This window comes from Scyliorhinus torazame, chromosome 25 (genome assembly GCF_047496885.1).
Source record: "Scyliorhinus torazame isolate Kashiwa2021f chromosome 25, sScyTor2.1, whole genome shotgun sequence".
Classification (NCBI taxonomy): domain Eukaryota; kingdom Metazoa; phylum Chordata; class Chondrichthyes; order Carcharhiniformes; family Scyliorhinidae; genus Scyliorhinus; species Scyliorhinus torazame.
The window spans coordinates 34,969,004-34,982,442 of NC_092731.1; the positions used below are offsets into that span (position 1 = coordinate 34,969,004).

The 13,439-nt window shown below is 50.4% G+C and overlaps 1 protein-coding gene across 2 annotated transcripts in view; it reads left to right on the forward strand.

Annotated features, from left to right (window-relative positions):
• The first annotated feature begins 4,469 nt into the window (after nt 1–4,469).
• Nucleotides 4,470–13,439, forward strand: part of LOC140402480 (synaptosomal-associated protein 25-like) — a 404,508-nt gene continuing 395,538 nt past the window's right edge. Inside the window, exon 1 of one of the 2 annotated variants that reach the window (XM_072490303.1) lies at nt 4,470–4,575. The gene's annotated coding sequence lies outside the window, so the exon portion shown is untranslated. Of the gene's footprint in view, nt 4,576–6,383; nt 6,453–13,439 lie in introns of those variants that run through there. The other variant, XM_072490304.1, reaches the window with a different exon arrangement.

Here is a 13,439-nt window from a genome sequence, read left to right on the forward strand (position 1 = left end):
TGTCCTCAAAAAATTCCACTAAATTAGTTAGGCACAACCTGCCCTTTATGAGCCCATGCTGCGTCTGCCCAATGGGACAATTTCCATCCAGATGCCTCGCTATTTCTTCCTTGATGATAGATTCCAGCATCTTCCCTACTACCGAAGTTAAGCTCACTGGCCTATAATTACCTGCTTTCTGCCTACCTCCTTTTTTAAACAGTGGTGTCACGTTTGCTAATTTCCAATCCACCGGGACCACCCCCAGAGTCTAGTGAATTTTGGTAAATTATCACTAGTGCATTTGCAATTCCCCTATCCATCTCTTTTAGCACTCTGGGATGCATTCCATCAGGTCCAGGAGACTTGTCTACCTTTAGCCCCATTAGCTTGCCCATCACTACCTCCTTGGTGATAACAATCCTCTCAAGGTCCTCACCTGTCATAGCCTCATTTCCATCAGTCACTGGCATGTTATTTGTGTCTTCCACTGTGAAGACCGATCCAAAAAACCTGTTCAGTTCCTCAGCCATTTCCTCATCTCCCATTATTAAATCTCCCTTCTCATCCTCTAAAGGACCAATATTTACCTTAGCCACTCTTTTTTGTTTTATATATTTGTAGAAACTTTTACTATCTGTTTTTATATTCTGAGCAAGTTTACTCTCATAATCTACCTTATTCTTCTTTATAGCTTTTTTAGTAGCTTTCTGTTGCCCCCCTAAAGATTTCCCAGTCCTCTAGTCTCCCACTAATCTTGCTACTTTGTATGCTTTTTCCTTCAATTTGATACTGTCCCTTATTTCCTTAGATATCCACGGTCGATTTTCCCTCTTTTACCGTCCTTCCTTTTTGTTGGTATAAACCTTTGCTGAGCACTGTGAAAAATCGCTTGGAAGGTTCTCCACTGTTCCTCAACTGTTTCACCATAAAGTCTTTGCTCCCAGTCTACCTTAGCTAGTTCTTCTCTCATCCCGTTGTAATCTCCTTTGTTTAAGCACAAAATACTAGTGCTTGATTTTACCTTCCCACCCTCCATCTGTATTTTAAATTCCACCATATTGTGATCGCTCCTTCCAAGAGGATCCCGAACTATGAGATCCTGAATCAATCCTGTCTCATTACACAGGACCAGATCTAGGACCGCTTGTTCCCTCGTAGGTTCCATTACATTCTGTTCTCGGAAACTATCGCGGATACATTCTATAAACTCCTCAAGGCTGCCTTGACCGACCTGGTTAAACCAATCGACATGTAGATTAAAATCCCCCATGATAACTGCTGTACCATTTCTACATGCATCAGTTATTTCTTTGTTTATTGCCTGCCCCCACCATAATGTTACTATTTGGTGGCCAATAGACTACTCCTATCAGTGACTTTTTTCGCCTTACTATTCCTGATTTTCACCAAATGGATTCAACCTTATCCTCCATAGCACCGATGTCATCCCTTACTGTTGCCCGGATGTCATCCTTAAATAACAGAGCTACACCACCTCCCTTACCATCCATTCTGTCCTTCCGAATAGTTTGACACCCCTCGGATATTTAACTCCCAGTCGTGACCATCCTTTAACCATGTTTCAGTAATGGCCACTAAATTATAGTCATTCACGATGATTTGCGCCATCAAACTCATTTACCTTATTCCGGATACTACGAGCATTCAGGTAAAGTACACTTATGTTGGCTTTTTTTTTACCTCTGTTCTGAATCTTAAACACCTCGATCAGTAACCTCTCCTAAGTTATATTTCCTCTTAACCTTTCTCCTAATTTTCCTTGTCGTTGAACCCATATCTTCATGTAACAACCTGCCGTGTTGCTTACCCATTAATGTTTTCACTTCACGTTTTATTCCTTTTAGTATTCCTGGTCCTATTCACTGAGCTCCCCTCAGTCACTGTACCTTGTACTGTCGCCCTTTTTGATTTTTGACTGTAGCTTCTCTGCCTTACACTTTCCCCCTGACTGCCTTTTGTTTCTGTCCCTGTTTTACTACCTTCCAACTTCCTGCATCGGTTCCCATCCCCCTGCCTCATTAGTTTAAACACTCCCCAACAGCTCTTTAAGTTATGCAGAGCGGTTGGATAGGCTCGGGTTGTTTTCTCTGGAGCAGAGAAGACTGAGGGGCGACCTGATCGAGGTGAACAAGATTATGAGGGGCATGGACAGAGTGGATAGGGAGCAGCTGTTCCCGAGTTGAAGGGTCAGTTACGAGGGGGACACAAGTTCAAGGTGAGGGGTCAGGAGGATTAGGGGGGATTTGAAGAAAATCTTTTTTACCCAGAGAATGGTGACGGTCCGGGACGCACTGCCTGGGAGGGTGGGAGAGGCAGGTTGCCTCACATCCTTTAAAAAGTTGCTGGATGAGCACTTGGCACGTCAGAACATTCCAGGTTCTGGGCCAAATGCTGGCCAATGGGATTAGGTGGGCAGGTCAGGTGTTTTTCATGTGTTGGTGCAGACTCGATGGGCCGAAGGGCCTCTTCTGCGCTGTATTATTCTGCGATTCTGCGAAGTGAAATTTGATGTTATTTTAAAAATACCTGAGGACCTTGGCTGAGCCCAATAAATGGCAGTCAACAAGTTTGTAAATGTAAACCATAAGTAACCTTTAATTACATGCAATATTATAATTAAACTGACGAAATGTAACTGACTATCTAATACCCCTTTCCCAACCCCCCCTTTCTAACTGTCCCACTCTCTGCACCCACCCCACACACACAGACAAACACAGCGCCAGGGTCCCAGGTTCGATTCCCGCTTGGATGACTGTCTGTGCGGAGTCTGCACATCCTCCCCGTGTCTGCGTGGGTTTCCTCCGGGTGCTCCGGTTTCCTCCCACAAACTCCCAAAAGACGTGCTGTTGGGTGAATTGGACATTCTGAATTCTCCCTCTGTGTACCCGAACAGGCGCCGAAGTGTGGCGACTAGGGGCTTTTCACAGTAACTTCATTGCAGTGTTAATGTAAGCCTACCTGTGACAATAATTAACAATTTAAAAACATTTGTCCATCATATCCATTTAAGTCGCGCAGAGAGAATAACACTGGGGATGCATTTTCCAAGCAGGAATTATTTAAGAAGGTTGGGGGCTGTGAGTGGAGAAACTGTACGATTTTCAGAGGTAAAGGTTGATGGGCTGAATTGGTTTGCATCATTGAGGCTTACCTTGTGAAGGTCTAAAACTCAGTTCACTTTGACAGCACTGCTGCCTCACGGCGCCAGGGACCCGGGTTTGATTCCGACCTCGGGTGGCTGTGTGGAGTTTGCACGTTCTCCCCGTGTCTGCGTGGGTTTCCTCCGGGTGCTCCGGTTTCCTCCCACAGTCCAAAGATGTGCAGGTTAGGTGGGGTTGCAGGGATGGGGTGGGGGAGTGCCCTTCACTGCCTCCCTCCCCTTCCTTGTCACCCTGCCCTTCCCTTCCTGCCCTGCCCCAGAATCATAGAATTCCAGCAGTGCAGAAGGAGGCCGTTCGGCCCATTGAGTCTTGCACCGACCGTATGAAAAAGCATTCTACCCAGGCCCATTCCCCGCCGTATACGCATAGCCCCCTTAACTGCACACCTTTGGACACTAAGGGGCAATTCACCATGGCCAATCCACCGAACCTGCACACCTGGAGAATGGGACTAGCTAGGTAGCTCCTTCGGGAGCCAGTGCAAACACGGTGGGCTGAATGGCCTCCTTCTGAGCTGCAAAATTCTACGATTCTGTAATTTTATCTTTGGACTGTGGGGGGGAAAGTGGAGCACCCGGAGGAAACCCACGCTGACATGGGAGAATGTGCAAACTCCACCCAGACAGTCACCCAAGTCGGGAATCGAACTTTGGGACCCTGGAGCTGCGAAGCAAACTGTGCTAACCACTGTGCTACCGTGCGGCAGGTAGGGTAGGACAGGTGGGGCAGAAGGGCAGGGCAAGGCACGGCAGGTAGGGTAGGGCAGGTGGAGCAGAAGGGCAGGGCAAGGGGGCAAGGCACGGCAGGTAGGGTAGGGAGGTGGGGCAGAAGGGCAGGGCAAGGGGGCAAGGCACGGCGGGTAGGGCAGGTGGGGCAGAAGGGCAGGGCAAGGGGGAAAGGCACGGCAGGTAGGGTAGGGCAGGTGGGGCAGAAGGGCAGATGGGGCAGGGTAAGGGGGCAGGGCAGGACAAGGAGGGCAGAGAAGAGCAGGGGGCAGGGTGGGACAGGGCAGGCAGGTGGGGTAGGCAGGGCAGGTAGGTAGGGCAAGAGGGAGAGGGCAGAGCAGGTAGGTAGGGCAGGGAAGGGCAGGACAGCCCTCCTCCTTGCCTGCCTGAGGGATGGGCAGAGCCACCAGCACATGCTGCCCTCACCTGGACCAAGTGCCACCTGGGCGTCGCCTATAGCAACGCGGCTGACTGACAGGAGCGGCGGCCAATGGGGAAGCGCCGGGCGGCCACGATTAGCATGACCTGTGGCGTCATCCGAATGACAGGCAGGGCGGGCCAATCAGGCAGGGGGCCGGCGGGCCAATGAGCGTGCGGCGGAGGCGAGAACGCTCCCTGCACTGCCAGGCTGGTGAGTGGGGAAGGAGGTGGAGGAGAGGGAGCTGGACCTGGACCAGTGTCAGGTAGGAAAACCCCTCACACAAATAACCTCCATTTACTACCGGTGCACTAACTAAAAGTGCAGGGTTTTATATGCAAGTGTGTGCTTTGATAAGGCTGCTTTCTAATGAGTAGGAATCCAATTTCAAATTGAACAAAAATACTTTCATAGTCTTTGATTTCCTGTTGAATTCTCTTTCCTTTTTGCAAATATAATTGATGGATCTAAACAAATTGCCACTGCCTTGACAAAAATGATGCAATTTGTCCATTTGCCAAAGGAGGTTTAATAAACGCGCATTGACAAATGGACAAAAGTCATTCACCCATGTTACACAGACTCGTATTTCTGTTGCACCTTCCACAACTTCCAAGATGTCCCAAAGCGCTTGCAGCCAATGGGGTACTTTGCACGCCTGGTCATTGTTTGTATAGGAGGAATGTACCAGCTAATCTGTGCCTTCATCTGCTAATCCCCAAACGGTGGGGTCCCAGCCTCGACGTCTGGTCAGGGGGCAGTGCACAGCTGAGGCCAGAGATTGATACAATGGGAAGGAGAGAAATCTGGACAGTCGGTCTGTTTGCATTGCTCGCTTTTGCCTCTTTGTGGCTGGGTTAAGAACAGCATTGGCAAAGGCCCTGGTGCAGACTGTTCAAGGAGTAGCTCAACAGAACTCAACAACAAAAAATGTTTCTTTAAGAAATATATATAAAAAAGGATAAAGCATAAAAGATACATTCCAGCATTTTCTCTTAGATACATAGAAGATAGGAGCAGGAGGAGGCCTTTTGGCCCTTCGAGCCTGCTCCGCCATTCATCACGATCATGGCTGATCATCCAACTCAATAGCCTAATCCTGCTTTCCCCCAAAACCTTTGACCCCATTCGCCCAAGTGCGATATCCAGCCGCCTCTTGAATATATTCAATATTTTAGCATCAACTACTTCCTGTGATTTGATTTGATTTATTATTGTCACATGTATTAGTTTACAATGAAAAGTATTGTTTCTTGCCTGCTGTACAAACAATGCACCGTCCATAGGGAAGGAAGGCGAGACTGCAGAATATAATGTTACAGTTGTAGCAAGGTGTAGAGAAAAGATCAACTTCATACGAGGTAGGTCCATTCAAAAGTCTGATGGTAGTAGGGAAGAAGCTGTTCTTGAGTCGGTTGGTACATGACCTCAAACTTTGGTATCCTTTTTCCTGACGGAAGAAGGTGGAAGAGAGTATGTCCAGGGTGCCTGGGGTCCTTGATTATGCTGGCTGCCTTTCTGAGGCAGCGGGAATTATAGATAGAGTCAATGGATGGGAGTCTGGTTTGCGTGATGGACTGGGCTACATTCACGACATTTTGTAGTTTCCTGCATCTTGGGCAGAGCAGGCTCCATACCAAGCTGTGATACAACCAGAAAGAATGCTTTCTATGGTGCATCTGTAGAAGTTGGTGAGGGTCGTAGCTGGCATGCCAAATTTCCTTAGTCTTCTGAGAAAGTAGAGTCGTTGGTGGGCTTTCTTAACTATACTGTCAGCATGGGGGGACCAGGACAGGCTGTTGGTGATCTGGACACCTAAATACAATGAATTCTACAATGAGTAATGAAATCCACAGGCTCACCACTCTATGGGTGAAGAAATGTCTCCTCATCTCTGTCCGAAATGAATCCACTCATGATTCTGGACACACCCATCATCGGGAACAACTTCCCTGCATCTACCCTGTCTAGTCCTGTTAGAATTTTATAAGCCTCTACGAGATCCCTCCTCATTCTTCTGAACTCCAGCGAGAACAATCCTAACCTAGTCAATCTCTCCTCATATGACAGAACCACCATCCCTGGAATCAGTCTGGTAAACCTTCGCTGCACTCCCTCGAGAGCAAGAACATCCTTCCTCAGGTAAGGAGACCAAAACTGCACACAATACTCCAGGTGTGGCCTCACCAAGGCCCTGTGTAACTGCAGCAACACATCCCTGCTCCTGTACTCGAAGCCTCTCGCAATGAAGGCCAACATTCCAGGGGTATTCCTGATTCTCCATGCACTGCCCAGCATCATTATATGTCATCACCCTCCGGTGACTGGGAGCGTGTTCCCATGTAGGCGTAGCCATTTTCTATTGCTTATTTCACAGTTCGATTTTGTAGTTTTATTAAAGCTCGCTGTTTTCACCTGAACATTGTTGATGTTGCAATCCAGTTTATGTGCCAACCTGAAGGGAAACACAGGCTACTGGCATGGTGGCAGCACTGGAACATCTCCACAACTCTCATCAAAGGGTTGGTGAGTTTATGTGACACACGCAGAGAGATATTGACCTCTACTTAGTCCACAGTATTGTGGTACAGTGACAGTGGGAACTTTGGCATTGATGCATGATCAATAACTACTAAAACGAGGTTGTAGTACAACTGAAGGCTTTATTAAGCTAGAAGTATTCCCCAGCAGCTCGGGTACAGAATGAGGGCTGCTGGGACGGCACGGGTTCTTATACCCCGCCTAGCAGGGCGGAGCTACCATACTCTACAGCCAATGGTAACACCCCTAGGTTTAACCAATGGTACTTCAGCCTCTCGGGTACCGTAAACCTGATAATACCACATTCACCCCCTGTTAAAAAAGAGTCCGGCGGGAGTGGCGGTCGGCAACTACAAAATGTAACAACATGGTATAATCAGTTATGGAGGTACCGTGATACCTCCTTACAGTGTTTAGTGATTATTTACAAGTATGCAGACATGTACATTCCGTGTTTAATATTTACAGATCAGTTAAAATGTTGCAATCAGTCGGTCGGGTGCCCTGGTCGTCCTCTGTGAGCGTCTGAGCCTCGGTGGTGACTCCGGTGGGGGCTCGGGCGTCTGCGACTCCGGGAACATGGCTTCGGCCTCCATGGCAGCTTCGTCACCCATAGACGCCGCTGGTGGGAAAAACGGCTGACCCGGGAAGGGGGCGCCTGTAAGTGGTGTCGGTGGGTGAGGGGGGCCCTAGGCAGGGGTGGCGGGAGGACTGATCCTCCTGTAAGGTGCTGTGGTGGAGGGGGGGAGGGGGGGGGGTGGGACTGGTGGCTGGGATGTACGTGGGATTCCGGCGGGCGCCAGGTCCCGTAGGGAGACCGTATCCTGCCGGCCGTCAGGGAACGCCACGTAGGCGTATTGGGGGTTAGCGTGTAGCAGATGGACTCTCTCTACCAACGGGTCCGACTTGTGCGCCCGCACGTGTTTTCGGAGCAGGATGGGTCCGGGTGTTGCCAGCCAAGTCGGGAGCGAGGTCCCGGAGGAGGACTTCCTGGGAAAGACAGGGAGACGTTCGTGAGGTGTCTGATTGGTGGTCGTACAGAGCAGTGACCCGATGGTATGGAGGGCCTCCTGGAGGACTTCCTGCCAGCGGGAGACTGGGAGATTCCTGGACCGTAGGGCCAGTAGGACGGTCTTCCAGACCGTTCGTTTTCCCTCTTTACCTGTCCGTTTCCCCGGGAGTTGTAACTGGTCGTCCTGCTCGAGGCGAAGCCCTTGCTGAGCAGGAATTGACGCAGTTCGTCGCTCATAAAGGAGGACCCCCTATCACTGTGTATGTAGGCGGGGAAACCGAACAGTGTAAAAATACTTTGGAGGGCCTTGATGACAGTGGTCGTGATCATGTCTGGGCAGGGGATGGGGAATGGGAACCGGGAGTACTCGTCAATCACGTTCAGGAAATACGTGTTGCTGCCGGTGGAGGGGAGGGGGCATTTGAAGTCCATGCTGAGGCTTTCAAAGGGATCGGAAGCCTTTATCAGGTGCGCTTTCTCTGGCCGGTAGAAGTGCGGTTTGCACTCCGCGCAGATTTGGCAGTCTCTGGTGACAGTCCTGACCTCCTCGATGGAGTAGGGCAGGTTGCGGGTCTTAACAAAATGGAAAAAGCGAGTGACCCCCGGGTGGCAGAGGTCCTCGTGGAGGGCTCGGAGGCGGTCCACTTGTGCGGTGGCACATGTGCCGCGGGACAGGGCGTCAGGAGGCTCGTTTAGCTTCCCGGGACGGTACAAGATCTCGTAGTTGTAGGTGGAGAGTTTGATCCTCCACCTCAAGATCTTGTCGTTTTTTATCTTGCCCCGCTGTGCATTATCGAACATGAAAGCAACCGACCGTTGGTCAGTGAGGAAAGTGAATCTCCTGCCGGCCAGGTAATGCCTCCAATGTCGCACAGCTTCTACTGTGGCCTGGGCCTCCTTCTCGACTGAGGAGTGGCGAATTTCGGAAGCATGGAGGGTGCGTGAGAAGAAGGCCACGGGTCTGCCCGATTGGTTGAGTGTGGCCGCCTGAGCTACGTCGGACGCATCACTCTCGACCTGGAAGGGGAGAGACTCGTCGATGGCGTGCATCGTGGCCTTTGCAATGTCTGCTTTGATGTGGCTGAAGGCCTGGCAGGCCTCTATCAACAGGGGAAAAACTGTGGATTGGATCAGTGGACGGGTCTTGTCCGCATAGTTGGGGACCCACTGGGCAAAGTAGGAAAAAAAACCTAGGCAGCGCTTCAGGGCCTTGGAGCAGTGAGGGAGGGGGAATCCATAAGGGGGCGCATGCGTTCAGGGTCGAGGCCTATCACTCCATTACGCAATACGTAGCCGAGGATGGCTAGGGCGGTCGGTGCTAAACACGCATTTATCCTTATTGTATGTTAGGTTAAGGATTTTAGCGGTCTGGAGAAATTTTCGGAGGTTGGTGTCGTGGTCCTGCTGGTCGTGGCCGCAGATGGTGACGTTATCGAGATACGGGAACGTTGCCCGTAGACCGTACCGGTCGACCATTCGGTCCATCTCACGCTGGAAGACCGAGACCCCGTTAGTGACATCGAAGGGAACCCTTAAGAAGTGATGGAGCCGCCCATCTGCCACCAGTGCGAATGGCGAGCTGGTGGTAGGCGACTCGAGATCCACCGTGGAGAAGACCTCATAATGCGCGATCCTGTTTACCAGGTTGGATATGCGGAGGAGAGGGTACGTGTCCAGCTGCGTTAACCTGTTGATGGTCTGACTGTAGTCGATGACTATCCTATGCTTCTCCCCGGTCTTTACTACCACTACTTGAGTTCTCCAGGGACTGTTACTGGCTTCAATGACTCCTTCCCTCAGCAGCCTTTGGACCTCTGACCTGATAAAGATCCGATCCTGGGCACTGTAACGTCTGCTCCTGGTGGCAACTGGTTTGCAATCCGGGGTGAGGTTCGCAAACCGGGAAGGCGGGTCGACCTTGAGGGTCACGAGGCCGCAGACAGTGAAGGGGGGGTATAGGGTCGACGAATTGGAAGGTCAGACTTTGCAGTTTACACTGAAAGTTTAAACCCAGGAGTGTAGCCGCGCAGAGGTGGGGAAGGACATAGAGGCGGAAATTTTTGAATTGTCTTCCCTGGACTGTGAGGTTTGCTAGACAGAACCCCTTTATCTCCACTGAGCGTGAACCGGAGGCCAGGGAGATTCTTCGATTAACAGGGTGGATAAGGAGGGAACACCGCCTTACCGTATAGGCGCTGTTGTGCTTTCTTGGTGGAGGGAGAGATTGTTGTTGTTGCACTTAATTTACGCGCTTGACCCTAATTTTGGCCCTTTCTTCGTCGATGGTTTCACCCAGAAAACGTGAACCAAGATTAACCCTCTTAGTGGGGTTCAGAATCACAGAAAGTGATGCAGTGTCTCCAGGACTCATCCTTGAAAACAAATGAGAGTTTAGTGGATCTGATTCCGGGGCAGGTAGTGAATTATTGATCTGTTATATGATGGAACTCTGTAATTAAAGCATCAACGTCACTGTTTCAAAATGACAGACTCTTCGCCTGCTTTACGATTTCCAAGCCTTGGGCTCCCGCCTCTTAGACCTGGCTGATTTCAGACTGCTGTCAGATGGGAGGCATGAGGATTTGTATCAACGTCTAATGGTTTTCTTTGAGAATAAGCTCCTGCTGTAAGGTGCCCTCAGTCATCACATGACGGTTCTCCATTGACTACGACTCATTCACTCTAGTCTACCATGTCTTGTCTGAAGCAGAGGTTTGACAATGAGCTCGGATCACGCACACTGGCATCCGTGAAGTCGGTGACCTTCCAAATCTTGGATTTGCTTTTAGGCAAGGTTCACGGATCTGCTGATTTCTTCGAGTGCGGATTCCTCCCTCCGGAGAGTTTTGCCCTCGCCTAACGAGTAAATCCGGGCAGCACGGTGGCACAGTGGGTTAGCCCTGCTGCCTCACGGCGCCGAGGTCCCAGGTTCGATCCCGGCTCCGGGTGGAGTTTGCACATTCTCCCCGTGTTTGCGTGGGTTTCTCCCCAACAAACCAAAGATGTATATTGTATCAGAAACAAACTTGCAGAGCAGGTTTACATAAAGATAAATGAGGAGAAAGTGTCAGGAGAGTCGGTCGCCAGAGGACACACATTGAAGGTAACTGTCAATAAAGCCAGCATGGTGATGGGGAGAATTTATTTGACGCAAAAAGTTCTCCTGGTCTGGAATGCACTTCCTGAAAGGTGATAGAAACAAATTCAAAAGCAAGTTTGATTTAAAAAAAAAAATGAATCCAAGGTTACAGGAAAATCAGTAAAGCCCTGATGGACCAAATGGCCTTCTTCTCTGCTGTGTGATTATATGCTCCTTCAAATACAGCAGCAAATCTTTTGGTCATTGAGTGAGTGTTTCTCCGGACCTGTTAATATCTCAGAAGATATTTTACAATCCAACTTGGCCCCACACAAGGCCATTATCTTTAGAAGCCTGGTGTTGCTGCGAGACTGTAATAAGGACATTGTAAATAAATGTTACCACTTTGTACAAAGCAGATACCTCACAATGAATGTGTAGCGAGCAGAGTGTGGGAGTGATTGCAGGAAAATCTCACCAAGAGACCCGAATGACTCATTCTCTCTCTCTCTCCCCCTCGCTGTGTCATCTTAATCACAAGATGAGGATTTGTTTCTTTTGAAAGCCTATGGTGGGTGTAATTCTACAGATGACAGCAGTCCCTAAGCACCTTGCCAACTGGTTATTCGACCTTGGAATGCATCACACAAGAGATCGGTCTTGCTCCGTTTCATGACACGTGCACTCATGCATTTGCGCATTCCCACTCCAGCACATAGACTTGTACACGCGCACACACACACTTACAGCTGAACATGTATACACACTCGTTCACACGCAAACATGTACGACCCACATTCTGAATTGCCCCTCTGTGTACCCGAACAGGCGCCGGAATGTGGCGACTAGGGGATTTTCACAGTAACTTCATTGCAGCGTTAATGTAAGCCTACTTGTGACAATAATAAAGATTATTATTATTACTTCCTTTCCGAAAGGACATTCGTGAATCCTGATGGGGGTTTTAGAACGGGCAGCGAGAGTTTCCTGGTCGCCATCTTGACAAGGACATGGGGAGTCCACACTGAGTAAAAATAGGAATAAAGTTTTATTAACCAACGAGATGTGTACACTTCCCAGTCCCCGGTTCCTCTCTGGTTGGTGCCTAACTGGCTGACCTTATACATATGGAAATTAGGCTACCCTGCCCCTAATGGGGGAGACTGCACCGTACTGTAGACAAACAATACCACCCCATAGGTCCCGTGAGGGATAAAACATTGCTCCTCCCCCCCTCCCCATCCCCACAAAGTCTGGAGACCACCTCAACGAACGCTGAAGTGGGACGGAGAAGGAGCAGCAGGCAGAAGACGACAGAGTCTCCTCAGCTCCAGAAAGTAATCGTGAAGCTGATACGCCGGTCAGTCGGCGTACACCACGCCAAGTGAACACCGTCGGCGGCACAAACAACGCGGCGGCCGAAAGTCAAGAATTGGCTGAACTACGGAGTTGGGTGTCCGAGACCTCCGGGGTCCGCGTCTCCATCTCGGACGGCACGATGTCGGGCATGTCGCCGTCGAGAGGGGCTGGTGGCGTCCCCGCAGCAGGCTGGTTTTGGCAATGGAGCCGGAGGATCCGGGGGCAGGCTTCTTCCACGGAACATCGCGAGGGAGCAGCCGCCGTGATCCAGGTGTCGCTTCATCAGTCCGTCCCCCCCGGATCCAAACTTCTCTGATACCAATCCCGCTGGACGGACGACAATCCCACAGAGCCGCGAGCATCGTTGTTGAAGTTACGAATGAATCCCACGTCATTAGGTGCGAAACAGCGAAAGAGGCCAACGTAGAACTGGGCAGCGCCCTTGCGAATCTTAGTGACGACGCGCCTTCGCACTGATGTCCGGCAGAATCAAACTGGGTCATGTACAAAATATACGATCCACCTTAGCGGGGACCACCCTAGTTACTGCGTGCGGTGTGGTCCTGTACGAGAATGCAAATCTTATCAATCATGTGTCCATCAAGCTGATCGGTTTCTTGAGCCCCCGTTTATTCATCTGCAAGGCCTTCTCTGCCAGTTGATGCACGGTGCGGACGAGGCGAACCCCGTTGCTCATCACAAAAGCAACAAACTCTTCACTCGCCGTTATCAGTCGCGAGGAACTCCGGAATTACGTCGAATACGATCGCTGGACGTTATTTTCCGATCTGGGCATGTTTTCCCTCTGCCGCCATCGGCGCCTGGGAGGCAAAAATTATTGGACGGTCGCAGCCGTCGTCCATCCAATGTCACCGTCAACTTATAGTCTCCGCGGAGGCGGACTGTCTCCGCGGAAACGGACTATCTCCGCGGGGGGGGGGGGTCTTCCATAGTGGTCAAGCCGCTGCTGGAGAGCCCAGAGTCTACCCGCCTGGCTAAGCACAGTTTTTATTTTAAAAAAGAAAAACACCCGGCCTTCGAGGGAACCTCAACATGGAGGAGCCCCCTTCCGCTCCCTGCAACCTCAGCAGCGACCACCCCCATTGGTGGCGCTGCCGAGGCGAGCGGCCTGCTGACC